The 13,574-nt window shown below is 42.6% G+C and overlaps 1 protein-coding gene across 12 annotated transcripts in view; it reads right to left on the bottom strand.

The window, feature by feature from the left end:
- LOC119960968 (protein unc-80 homolog) overlaps nt 1-13,574 on the bottom strand; it is a 475,408-nt gene that overhangs the window by 199,504 nt on the left and 262,330 nt on the right. The gene's annotated exons all lie outside the window — the stretch shown is intronic.

The following is a 13,574-nucleotide window of genomic DNA, read 5'->3' on the forward strand; positions in this document are numbered from 1 at the left end:
GAGTTGTAATTCTACAAGTGTTGGTAGCCTGTCTCTCTCACTGGCACGGTAAACGCAGTCCTCGCAGACTCAGCATACCCAACACATCAATGGTGATTTAACCTGAGGATCACCACAGCTCAGGTGAGGGGCACGCTTGAGAAGGCAAGGCCTTCAAAATGACTGAGATGTAAAATATATGATTTGTATTTATTTTCATGAATGACGATAATGTAACCTTATGGACTAAACATGCAGTACAACAACTTTATACTGTGAACTTTCCCCTTCAGCTTGACTCACCTCTTTTTTTTCTTGGTCTGTCACAATACAACCTCCGCACCTCCGCACCCCCCCCCCCCCCCCCAGCAACACCCCCCCCCCCCCCCCCCCCTCCCCCTGCTGCCACCTTTCCCCACGGGGCATCTGTCACTCACTTTTCAACTTTGCTTTCCCCGAGCACTGACCTTTGCTTTCTTATTAACACATTTTGCTGTCTTTATGCCACTATTAGCATTTCTTCAGTCCTTAATGCCACCAGTAACCTCCGCCCCGCCCTCTCTCCCTCTCGGTCTTAAGTCAATCTCTCCTTAATTCCGAAATACTCCTGAACTTCTATTCTGCCCCACCTCCTCCACCACCACCTCCACACCCCCCCCCCCCCCCCCCCACCCGACCAACTGTATAATTGATCACAACTCTACCCCTCTTCAGTTCTGTGGAAGGGTCAACGGACTCAAAATGTGAATTCTGTTTCTCTCACAGATGCCGCCAGACCTGCTAAGTCTTTCCAGCATTTTCCGATTTTATTATGTGGGGACTCAAATGATTAATGCATAGGAAAATAATGTCTTAGAATATTGAGAAATCACATGGCCAACACATTTTCTTAGAGCTCCTGCACCTCAAAATTTCCCACTTCACCACTGGTGGTGGACAAGGAGAACAAGTGTGAGGGGCGGGAGGAAGGGCGTAAATGAAGCTAAACACGGTGCCCCACGAATTGTAAGAGGTGAAAATAATTAAATACTGACACCTTATGTTATTTATAAATAATTACTTGCATTATTTTCCATGAGTGCTCTCCCCAGATACAGGCTCATTGTCTGCTGGATGCTTCATCCTGAGTTATGTTTCCTTAACAGTTTTTGTCAGTGGCAGTCTGCCATTACCTTGCACTCTCCGGGGCAGGGTGAGGAAGCAGATTCCAAGTATGCCTCAGTTGGAATGGGAATTATTCTGGACCATGTGTCATCTAACGTGAGCTAACCAGCTCCCTCCAAATAATAATTTAAACATAACCAAAAGAAGTTCATGCGTCATGAGAGCTTGTTCACGTGAAAATAAATAGCCATATGTCCATGCAGATGATAGGCAAAATTTAGCATGCTGTTGTCAACGAGGACCCAGCAGTCAAAAATGTTGCATTTGCAGTTTCATTTTTCTTAAGCGTTGTGCATCAACTGCAGTGGAAATTGATGTATTCTTATTTGGATTTTAAACCGTCCACTAGATGGTGCACAAAACAACAGTGTGATTTTCTCTGCTACCCTTGTAGGAGCACCTGGTGCCTTTGTAGAAACAAATATTATGCCATTCAATTCATTAATTCTGTTATTTTTCCACACAAATCACCTCAGTTTAATCACACTTGATTCTTTATGATTCTTCAATAGCCTTCTTGTTGCATCAACCAATTAACTCTTTAAAAAACATTTTTTTTTAAAGATTATCCAATTATTTTTTCCCCCAATTAATGGGTAATTTAGGGTGGCCAAACCACCTCCCCTGCATATCTTTTTTTGTGAGCACAGTAAGAAGTCTTACAACACCAGGTTAAAGTCCAACAGGTTTGTTTCAAACACGAGCTTTCGGAGCACGGCTCCTTCTTCAGGTGCTCCGAAAGCTCGTGTTTGAAACAAACCTGTTGGACTTTAACCTGGTGTTGTAAGACTTCTTACTGTGCTCACCCCAGTCCAACGCCGGCATCTCCACATCATATCTTTTTTTGGGTTGTGGGGGTGAGACCCGCGCAGACACGGGGAGAATGTGCAAACTCCACATGGACAGGACCCAGGGCTGGGATTGAACCTGGGACCTTGGTGCCGGAAGACAGCAGTGCTAGCCACTGTGCCACCGTGCCGCCCCAATTAACTCCTTTTAACTGAAGTTATGGATTTTGCTCCAATTCCAAATTCTAACCAGCCTCTGTGTAAAATATATTTTTCCAATTTTACTTCTATTTTGTTTTTCTGATCACTGTTACCTTTTTCTCTAGTTACTGTCTCATTTTTCAATTACAAATTTTTTCTATATTTCTGATTTTATTATTTGGGGACTCAAATGATTAATACATAGGAAAATAACGTCTTAGAATATTGAGAAGTTACATGGCCAACACATTTTCTGCACCTAAAAATTTCCCACTACACCACTGGTGCTGGACAAGGAGAACAAGTGTGAGGGGGGAAAAGATAAAGTATGTGTGAGAGGTGGGGAGGAAGGGTGCAAATGAGGCTAACGACAGGGCCCCACGAATTGTAAGAGGTGAAAATAATTAAATGCTGACACCTTATGTTATTTATAAATAATTACTTGCATTGTTTTCCATGAGTGCTCTCCCCAGAGACAGGTCTTTGGCTCATTGTCTGCTGGATGCTTCATCCTGAGTTATGTTTCCTTAACAGTTTTTGTCAGTGGCAGTCTGCCATTGCCTTGCACTCTCCGGGGCAGGGTGAGGAAGCAGATTCCAAGTATGCCTCAGTTGGAATGGGAATTATTCTGGACCACGTGTCATCTAGCCAACTGAGCTCACCAGCTCCCTCCAAATAATAATTTTTTTTTTTTAAATTTAGATTAGCCAATTATTTTTTCCAATTAAGGGGCAATTTAGCGTGGCCGATCCACCTACTCTGCACATTTTTGGGTTGTGGGGGCGAAACCCACGCAGACACGGGGAGAACGTGCAAACTCCACACGGACAGTGACCCAGAGCCGGGATCGAACCTGGGACCTCAGCGCCGTGAGGCGGTTGTGCTAACCACTAGGCCATCGTGCTGCCCCCAAATAATAATTTAAACATAACCAAAAGAAGTTCATGCGTCATGAGAGCTTGTTTACATGAAAATAAATAGCCACATGCCCATGTAGATGATAGGCAAAATTTAGCATGCTGTTGTCAACGAGGGCCCAGCAGTCAAAAATGTTGCATTTGCTGTTTCATTTTTCGTAAGTGTTGTGCATCAACTGCAGTGGAAATTGATGTCTTTTTATTTAGATTTTAAACCATCTACTAGATGGTGCACAAAACAACAGTGTGATTTTCTCTGCTACCCTTGTAGGAGCACCTGGTGCCTTTGCAGAAACAAATATTATGCCATTCAATTCATTAATTCTGTTATTTTTCCACACAAATCACCTCAGTTTAATCACACTTGATTCTTCATGATTCTTCAATAGTCTTCTTGTTGCATCAACCAATTAACTCCTTTATAAAATTTTTTTTTTTTTTAAAGAGTATCCAATTATTGTTTTCCCAATTAATGGGTAATTTAGAGTGGCCAATCCACCTCCCCTGCATATCTTGTTTTGGGTTGTGGGGTTGAGACCTATGCAGACACGGGGAGAATGTGCAAACTCCACACGGACAGGACCCAGGGCTGGGATTGAATCTGGGACCTCGGTGCCGGAAGGCAGCAGTGCTAGCCACTGTGCCACCGTGCCGCCCCAATTAACTCCTTTTAACTGAATTTATGGATTTTGCTCCAATTACAAATTCTAATCATCCTCTGTGTAAAATATATTTTTCCAATCTTACTTTAATTTTTTTTCCTGATCACCGTAACCTTTTGCTAGAGTTACTGTCTCATTTAACAGTTACAATTTTTTTCTATATTTGCTTATCGTTTATAACCTGGAAGTCTATGAGGACTATTTATCCCCCACACCACTATCACCCCCGAACTCCAGGGGTTGTACAGTAACAACAACGAAGGGAATCCGTTCGGGACTCCTTTTGCCCAAGGATATCCAGGCCAGCCAATAACACCCCTCAACCCAATCAGCGATAAAATATTGGTAGAAGCGGGTAGGCAACAGGTCAGGTGCCACTGCCAGGGCACCCTATTTTACAATTCCCCCCTCCTGCTAGCCTGCTCCAAGGGAGACATAAATTCAAATTCCATCACTAGTGCATCTATGCTATACCATTTCCATTGTTGATACAGGTTTCTTTTATGAGGCTACTCAAATCAATAAATGATGTTCAAACTTGCTGCCTAAGATCTTGCTCAAGTTCACTGTTACTTTCTTGTTGTTGTAATTTATACAAATCCAAGGGTTTTTGTCAGTTTCATATCTTTTCTACTTGTGCTGTCATTCCTAATGAAAACATGTGAATTATTGGAAGAAAAAGACAAAGGACCAATCAGTTTGCATATATATATATGATGCAATAATAATAGTTGTTGACTAATCATAGCAATCAATTTACATCATTAGTAACAGGTGGTGAAAAACTGTTTTGTAGTAACGAGGTTCAATAACTAAGAAGAGCTAGACGAAGGTCTTTGTTTCTCTTCAATAGACCTTTGACAGTCCATAACCCTTTCTCTACTGCTCCATTTGATTGGCAATTGTGGGGTGAACTTGCATAAGCCTGAATGAAGCCATAGTTGTTTTCACATTTGTGGAATAATTATCACACTGTTAAGACATGATGTTGTCCTGGATGCCTAGTGTTGCATAAATTCTCTTGAGGAATTGGATGACTGCTTCTGGTGTAATACTGCACAATATGTTTACTTCAATCTACCATGAGTACTAATCACTAACAATAAGAATTAAAATACGTCCGATCCCAAACACTCCAATGGCTATGATAGAAACGTAGAATGTATAGTCGTTTTTTTGTTCTTGTGTGTTTACAACACATGCCAGGCAATTAGAAATAATTTCTTCTACACAGCAAGTAATGCCCAATTGCTCTGCTCTCGCATGACATTTTGTTATTCCTAGATGATCTTGGTGAATACTTTGAAGAATACCAAGCTGAAGTGTTATCGGCATGACTATTCTCTCATGGAAGACTAATAAATCGTCAATGACAGTGAGTTTCTTGCGCTGTTCAAAGTACAGCCATAATATCGGGATGGTAGGGATGGACTTGGAAATGTTCTTCATCTTGTTGCTGAGCTTGTTTTATTTCTTGAAACTTTCTTTCAATTGTTGGCAAGTGCTGCATGATTAGGGGTGTACATGCTTCAACCTCCTCAAAGAAGTGTAAAGCTTCTTGTTTGGGTCCTCCTGATGATATTTGTGACAATGTGTCTATACTTTTTGATACTTCCCTTGAACATACTCTATGATGGAGTCATATCTCATCAATCTTAGTCTGAACCATTGGATTCTGGGCAGCATCTTTACAATTTCTTTAATGTTCAGATGGGTGAGTAGTGGCTCATGGTCTGTTTCAATTTTGCAATGCAATTCCATAACAGATTCTGAAAAGATTTCACGTGCCACAATGCTGCCCCAATCCTTCTTTTCTTATTGTGGTGTATCGCTGTTCTGTTTATGTTAGTGACCAAGGGGCATGGTAGACTGGTCTATGCTTGCCATCTCTCTGCACCCTGATCAAAGTGGGAAGTAAGTAAATGCGATATATCCATCTCATCTGTACAACTGTAATATTGAACCTAGCCAGTCCCTTGCTGCAACCTTCCTAATAATGCCAACTGCCTCTGCAATCAACAGAGGTCCAATTAACATTATTCAGAAATGACGTGATCTAGTGAACTTGCCCTTCTTAAAAGACCATGAAGTTCCAGTCATCATTGCAACTTTGGTCCAAAAAAGAGATGAATTCCGAAGGGTAGGTGAGAGTAACTACCCTTGACTTCACATCAAGGTAGCTTTTGACTGAGTGGGGCATCATGAGGCCCTAGTAAAGTTAAAGTGAATGCAAATTAGAGAGAAAACTCTCCATTGGTTAGAGTGATACTTAGAACATAAGAAGATGCTTATAGTTAGTGTAGATCATTCATCTCAGCCCCAGGGCATTGTTGCACGATTTCCTGAGGGTAACATTTGAAGCTGAACTATCTAAAGCATCTTCTAAAAAGGCTTTCCCTCTATCATAAGATCAAAAGTGCTGGTGTTCACTGATCATTGTAAGTGTTCATTTCCATTCACAACTCCTCAGTAAATGAAATAAGTTTCCAACAACATTCAGGCTTGGGTTGCTAAAACATCTGTGCCACAAAAGTGCCCGTTAATGATCATTTCCAATAACAGAGAATCTAACCACCTTCCATTAGCATTCTATGAACTTACCATCACTGAATTTCCCACTATCAATATCCTGAATATAAATATTGTGGTTATAAGAGCAACTCAATGGCTGGGAATTCTACAGAAAGTAACTCACCTCCAACTCCTCAAAACCTGGTCACCATCTATAATAGACAAGTCAAGAGTCTGATGGAGAGTTTTCTCTCTAATTTGCATTGACTTTAACTTTACTAGGGCCTCATGATGCCCCACTCAGTCAAAAGCTACCTTGATGTGAAGTCAAGGGTAGTTACTCTCACCTACCCTTCGGAATTCATCTCTTTTTTGGACCAAAGTTGCAATGATGACTGGAACTTCATGGTCTTTTAAGGGCAAGTTGACTAGATCACGTCGTTTCTGAACAATGTTAATTGGACCTCTGTTGATTGCAGAGGGTGTTGGCATTATTAAGAAGATTGCAGCAAGGGACTGGCTAGGCTCAATATTACAATTGCAAAGGTGAGATGGATATATCGCATTTACTTACTTCCCACTTTGATCACTTCCCACTCCACTTGCCTGGATGAGTGCAGATCTAACAACACTCAAGAAGCTTGACAACATCCAAGCTAAAAAAGCCAGTCTGATCGGAAACCAATCCACAACTTTAAACATTCGCTCTCTCCACTGATACACAATGGCATCGTTGTGTACAATCTGTAAGCTGCACTGCAGCAACTTGCCTTGGCTCCTTCAACAGCAGCTTCCAAAACTAGAAGGGCAACAGGCACATGAGAAGACAACCATCTGCACGTTCCCTCCAGGTCACACACCATCCTAACTTAGAAATAATTCCTGTTCCTTCACTGTCACTGGATCAAAATGCTGGAACACCAGCCCTAACAGCACTCTGGGTGCACCTACACCGCAAAGACTGGAACAGTTCAAGAAGACAGCTCACCAACAGCTTCTCAAGTGCAATTATGGATAGGAAATAACTGCTGGGATCGTCAGAGATGCTTTCATCCCATGAGTGAATAAAAATGGCAGGTTGTCCCTCGAAGGGGCAGAAGGTTCTGCACAGAAGAACGCTGCTGCAAGTTAAATGGCAAAATGAATGCCAGGATAGAGAGAGAACTGCTGGGTAACAGAATGGAGAGTGCAGTCATTAGTGATGTGTGTGAGCAAGAAGAAAGATAAAGATTCCATGGTCTAATGGGAGGCTCTCAAGTACCATCTGCAGAAGGAATGGGGAGCAGGAATGGGCTGCCAGGGAAGTCACTTGTTGAGGTCCTGGCAAAAGTGGCAGAAGTCTAATGACCTCGAGCAGGTGATCAAAGTGAATGCATCTTCACATGGCATCTTCTACCCACCACAGCACCAATCTCTCATGCTACTCGATACATCACAACCCCAACACTCACCACACACCAGTCCCTGGCACTCAGTACTCATCCCGAACATTCAGATATCCCACCTCACCTTCGCACAGTTCCCAGTTCTGCCAACCGCATACCTCCAGCTCTTCAACTGTGACAGGGACATCACCCAAATATAATGCAAGACAATCGCTGACATTCTGCCCTCTTCCTTGCAGGACACGAGAGCACAAAATAGTAGTAGGCAGAGCAGAGCTGGAACTGGACAAGGACATCTGCATCTCCTAAGCCCTATGCAGGAGATGGCTTAGGATGGCAGCATCATGGGCCTGCTGTGACAGAGTTTGTGGGATCTGGAATTGGTAAGAACACTGAGAAGTACACTTTGTTGAGAGTACACTCTCAACCTGCCATCTGGCATGAAGTGCAAACTGCTGATGTATGACCATGACCCTCTTGCATTACACACCACAGCCCTTCACTAATACCAGCATTCCTTTTCTGATTTCCTGCTTTCAAACACACAACTGCTGCTGCCTGTCACAGAGGTCAAGGGATGAGAGAGAGAGAGAGAGAGAGAGGGCAATGTTGCAGCACTGATGAAGGGACCGTGCCACTTGATCTTGACATCAATGTGTTCACTCGTACCATTCTCCATTATACACAAAAATTGAGTCTATCCTTGGGGCAGATGCATGTGAGACCCTGAACCTAGTGGAGCGATTGTTCGTCACAGTCAGCGAGCCAACAGAAAGTTACACTGATCCGGAACCAGATACAGTGGCGCAATTATCGATGATATAGCAGCAGTAGTGAAAGTGGAGGAAGAGACTGGAATGGAGAATTCGAAGGACACGGCAGAGTTCTGGCTATCGATCTTTGAAAATAAGGATATGCTCAGTCACATGATACAGGAACATGATGTGCCCATTTTAAAGCATCTACTGGGCGCAGTAATAAATGTTTCGGATCCCAGACATCTAATGAGATTTACTCTGTAATTCAAGTTTGAATCGAATGAGTACTTCACAAATGAGGTGCTCGTACCAGATGGACTCGCGGCCTGATGGGGCAGGCTTCTTCTCATTTATAATCACGGGGTGCATGGGCTGCCACATTTTCTGGAAGAATGAAAAAAATGTCACAATAAAAACCATTAGACTAAAACAGTCGCATGAGGCTCGGCCTGCTCGTAAAGCAGTCACGAAAACTGTACGGAATTACTCTTTCTTCAATGTCTTCACTCCCCCAGAGGTTCTGGAACATGGAGTGATAGATGGAAGCTCTGCAGCAAGACTCGCTGCTCTTCAAAAGTCGATCAATTCCTGCATGAACACATACTTCCACAGAGCAGTTTTATACTTCACGGATGATAATGGATGATGATGAGTAAGATGACATTAATGACGAGTACGATAATAGTGATAAGTACGATGACAGTGTTGATGAGCACGACAATAGTGATGATGAGTATGATGATGTTAACTCTAATGATGAAGACTATGAGGGCATATATGAAGAATATGAACATGCTGAAGACAATGATGGCTCAAGGGCAATGATGGGTGTTAGTACGATGGTTTCGAGGGCGTGAAGAGATGATAGCAGTAGACATAAAACCAAAGTTGGAGAACCTAGACCTGGAGGCACATGATGAATTATCTCAGGCCCCTCAAATCGTTCTGGTAGTCGACTCCCTGATGCCCGAGGCTATTCCACTGGAAGATGAATTAAAGGAGCTGATGCACATACCATTATGTAACTCGACAGATCACACACACGTACTAGCACAAGACCAGGAATACCCATTGCCTGGGTTGTCAGGGCCAGAGAACATTTATATCATAATCTCCAGTGATCAGGAGCCATCAATGGATGTTCCAACAAGCCAAGAAGGGACAGCTGTTATAGCTGTGACTTCCACCCAGCCACCAGAGAGCAAGGCTCTGCAACCTCCAGTTGAGGGCACAGACTTGGGCACGTCTACACAATCCCTCGGAAGCACGCTGCCGCCAGAAGTCCCAACTGAAGATCCGCATACTTCTACACACAGGGTGCAGACCAGCACTAAGACAGGGGTTGCCAAACACAAATCCAAAAAGAAAAGCACTCATCAGATGATCATTAAAACAAAAAAAAGATTGAGAACAAGAGTGGGAGAGATGGCACATCCCACTGATGAAAAAAAAAGAGATGTTGTGACTGACAAGCCAGATACAGAGAACACACAACGAAGCAACAAAGAATGTCGCATGAAGAAACAAAAAATGAAAAGGCTGGTGTGGCCAATAAGATGCATGCCTTCAAAAAGCATTGTGCCAAAAGGATGCAAGAGATCGGCACGCAAACCAGTCTTCAAAAAGGCTGGCAACAGCTGAAGTGTACCAGGGGCGATCCCTTGAGGGAGGCACAATGAGCTGTACGCAAGCAACATAGAGCAGGTATATCATGTCTATGGGCACACCTGTTAAATTTGCTTATATTGTTCATACATAAACCAAATGTGTAAAGTAAAGATATTAATCGTGTTTGGACATGAACATCAATATCTCCAAAGGAAGGGGGATGAGGTGATATGCCTGTAGATATAGTTTGTGTACTCAGTAGTGTGACCCCCACCAGCAGGTGGCTCCAGACATCAGTCAGGTGACATCTGGCTACTGGCAGAAGGTTATAAGATAGACATGAGGACAGTCACAAATAAGGGTAGTTCCGGGAGAGTCTAATGCAATTCCATGATAACTTGGTCTGTATTGCATTCTGATCATTACCTCACCACGTGTACATCAATGAATCATCGTGTCGCGTCTTTTCGTCCGACGTCATTTCGTCCAACGACACTTCGTCCACGTCTTTTGGTCCAACGTCTTTTTGTCCGCCCGTCTTTTGGTCCAACGTCACTTCGTCCAATTATCCAATTACAAATTAACTCCGTATAAAACCATTTAATTGATAAAATGCAAGTACAATACAGCAAGTGAATTTAATTGCTAAAATGCAAGTAATTGATAAAATGCAAGTAAAATGCAAGTTGAAAAATGTAGTTAAAAAGTTAAAAAATCTAAAAATGCAGTTATAAAATCTAAAAGTTTACTAATTACTTAAAATTCCCGAAATTACTTAAAATTGATGTAAATTGTAAATTCCCGAAATTCCCTAAAAGTTAGATTTCCAGAACTGTACCCGAGAGAGAATAATGGGGAGAGGACAAGATGATTTGATATTCTACAATTCCGACAGACACAGATATAAGTGGGAGTCTAATTGGATTTAGACAATGAGTGCAGTTCTGAAAGAAGCAGGTTTAAACTCGATTTTCGTCGAGTGATTAAAACCTCTGGTTGACAGTGGGTTCTGACATTACAGGTCTGAAATGATCAAATATTCCATCAGATACAATGGCTCTCATCACGCTGGAGCATACATGGGTGAATATCCTGCAGCTTATCTTAATAATGTCTGGAGATCAAGCAGCACAAATGCAGAACTCAACTTCAAGAGGCGAAATAGGTGGAGAGGATCCTTGAGCAGTAACATTGAAAAACTAAATTAAACTATTTGTAATTGGATAATTGGACGAAGTGACGTTGGACCAAAAGACGGGCGGACAAAAAGACGTTGGACCAAAAGACGTGGACGAAGTGTCGTTGGACGAAATGACGTTGGACGAAAAGACATAGCACCATGAATCATTATTCTGGTTAAGTCTCCAGCAGTTCTGTAGAATCATTACAGAGACAAGATCATGGAACACAACACTCAGGAGGATCCGAAGCTGGCTCGACAGGCTGCCTCTAAAGTCATACAGGGCTGTCACACCAGGGAAAATCTGGAGTCGAGATTTCCCACGAAGAGGTCCAAAGTGCGATACCTCCATCACCATTGTCCCACCTTGTCCTCAAACCCTGCCTACCCATTACCCTTTCCCCCACTTCGTATTACCCTTTCCCCATTACCCATTACCCTTACCCCCACTTCAACATTCTTCAACCTTTTCCCATTTCCCACAACCAGGGATCTCCCTTCCCGTGACCAGGGCTTCCCTTCACCCCATCTAACAGTTATCTCAGCATCACACCAGGGTGATGGACCTGGTTTGGCAGGTTCAACAGGTCTCCTCGGGATGAAGGATGATGACAACTCGCTATGAGATGAGCTCTCATGAGTTAGTGCTCCTCATTAACTGAGAAAATCTGACCTCACTTAACCCAGCACTAACCCAACACCCCACCCCAGCCCAACACCACCTCCCCCAACCTCAGCCCCAGCCCAATCCATCCCCACCACCCAGAGCCTCAGCAAAACAAAACCCCTTCCCAAACCCATCATCTGTAACAAAGCAGTTAAGAGTGAAAGCCAGCTTGGAGTGGTAGTGCAAATGTGTTTAATACAGTAGTACGTATTTACATTGATCGTCTCCTTCCCCCTGACTAACCATGTGCAACTACACCCGTGCCAACTCAGTAATCCTGTACTTCAGTGCTCCTAGTGCCAGTGGGAACCACTCTGGTTTCGCGCCCAACATATTTTCATTAATTGGTTTTGTTACTTCATCGTAAAATGCAATTAGATTAGCAAAGGATGGTCTGTCTTTTACAAATCCATGTTGGCTTAATTAATTTAAATCTCTCCGAGGTCCTGTAGATTTGTTGAGCTGATTATCAGTCCTAAAACTTTACCCACCATTGATGTTAAACTGACAGGCCTATCGTTACTATGAATGTCCTTGCACTTTTCTTGAATAAGGCTATCACATTTACCAGTGTCCAATCCTCTGAATTCTTGACAGTACTGAGGGAAGAGTGGAAGATTACAACAATCCCTTCTGCTATTTCCAGTTGCACTTAATTTGCAACCTGGAATGCAAGCCACCTGGATTCACCTACTTCATTACATCTTGGAATAAGGAGCAGCAATATCGACTTAACGCGCGGATCTAAAGAATGTGCAAGAACAGAGGGGCCAGGGGCTGGCTTCATTGGCAAAGGTCTTTGAAGATGGTAGGACATATTGAGAGAGTAATTAATAAAGTATTAAATAAATACTTTATTTATACTATATTAAATAAAAAGAGGTATTCAGTGTAAAGGCATGAAAATCGTGCAGACCCTTTATAACATTTGGTTTGATTACAAATATTATGGTCAGTTCTTATCAACTCCCACAGTGCAAAGATGTGCAGGTTAGGTGGATTGGCCATGATAAATTGCCCTTAGTGTCCAAAATTGCCCTTAGTGTTGGGTGGGGTTACTGGGTTATGGGGATAGGGTGGAGGTGTTGACCTTAGGTAGGGTGCTCTTTCCAAGAGCCGGTGCAGACTCGATGGGCTGAATGGCCTCCTTCTGCACTGTAAATTCTATGTAATCTATGTATTTGTGTTGGTAGTTGATAAGATGTTTACTGTGTGTTTATAACATGTTAACTGGATTCATAGAATAAACATTGCTTTGTTTAAAAATACTTAAGATCTCTATTGCATAACATCTGGAAAGTGGGCCCTTGTGCTCCTCATAACCAAAATCTATTAAAAGTTGTGGGTCAGATGAATTCCATGACATACTTTGGTGTTCTCTAAACCCTGGTCCATAATAATCTGATGAAAACAGGACTAGGGTTCGTAGATTTAAGATTATGGGATAGAGATGCAGGGGGAATGTGAGGAAAAGATTCTAAAAGTGGTAATAACCTGGAATAGTGGATATGATTGACAGTTGCAAAATAAATTGAATTGGGCACTTGAGGGAAATAAACTATGGAGCAGGGGAATGGGACTAACCAGTTTGTTCTACGAAGAGGCTTTGTTGGCTGGATGGGCTGAATGGCTTCTTTCTGTGCCATAAATGACCCTATGCTACAGCGTAATCACCAAACAACGCTCAGATTCTTTAAACTGATGGAATTCATCTGCCTGAGATCTTTAATTCGGTGCAAGGATAGTATGGTATC

The sequence above is a fragment of the Scyliorhinus canicula genome, chromosome 2, assembly GCF_902713615.1.
Source record: "Scyliorhinus canicula chromosome 2, sScyCan1.1, whole genome shotgun sequence".
NCBI lineage: Eukaryota > Metazoa > Chordata > Chondrichthyes > Carcharhiniformes > Scyliorhinidae > Scyliorhinus > Scyliorhinus canicula.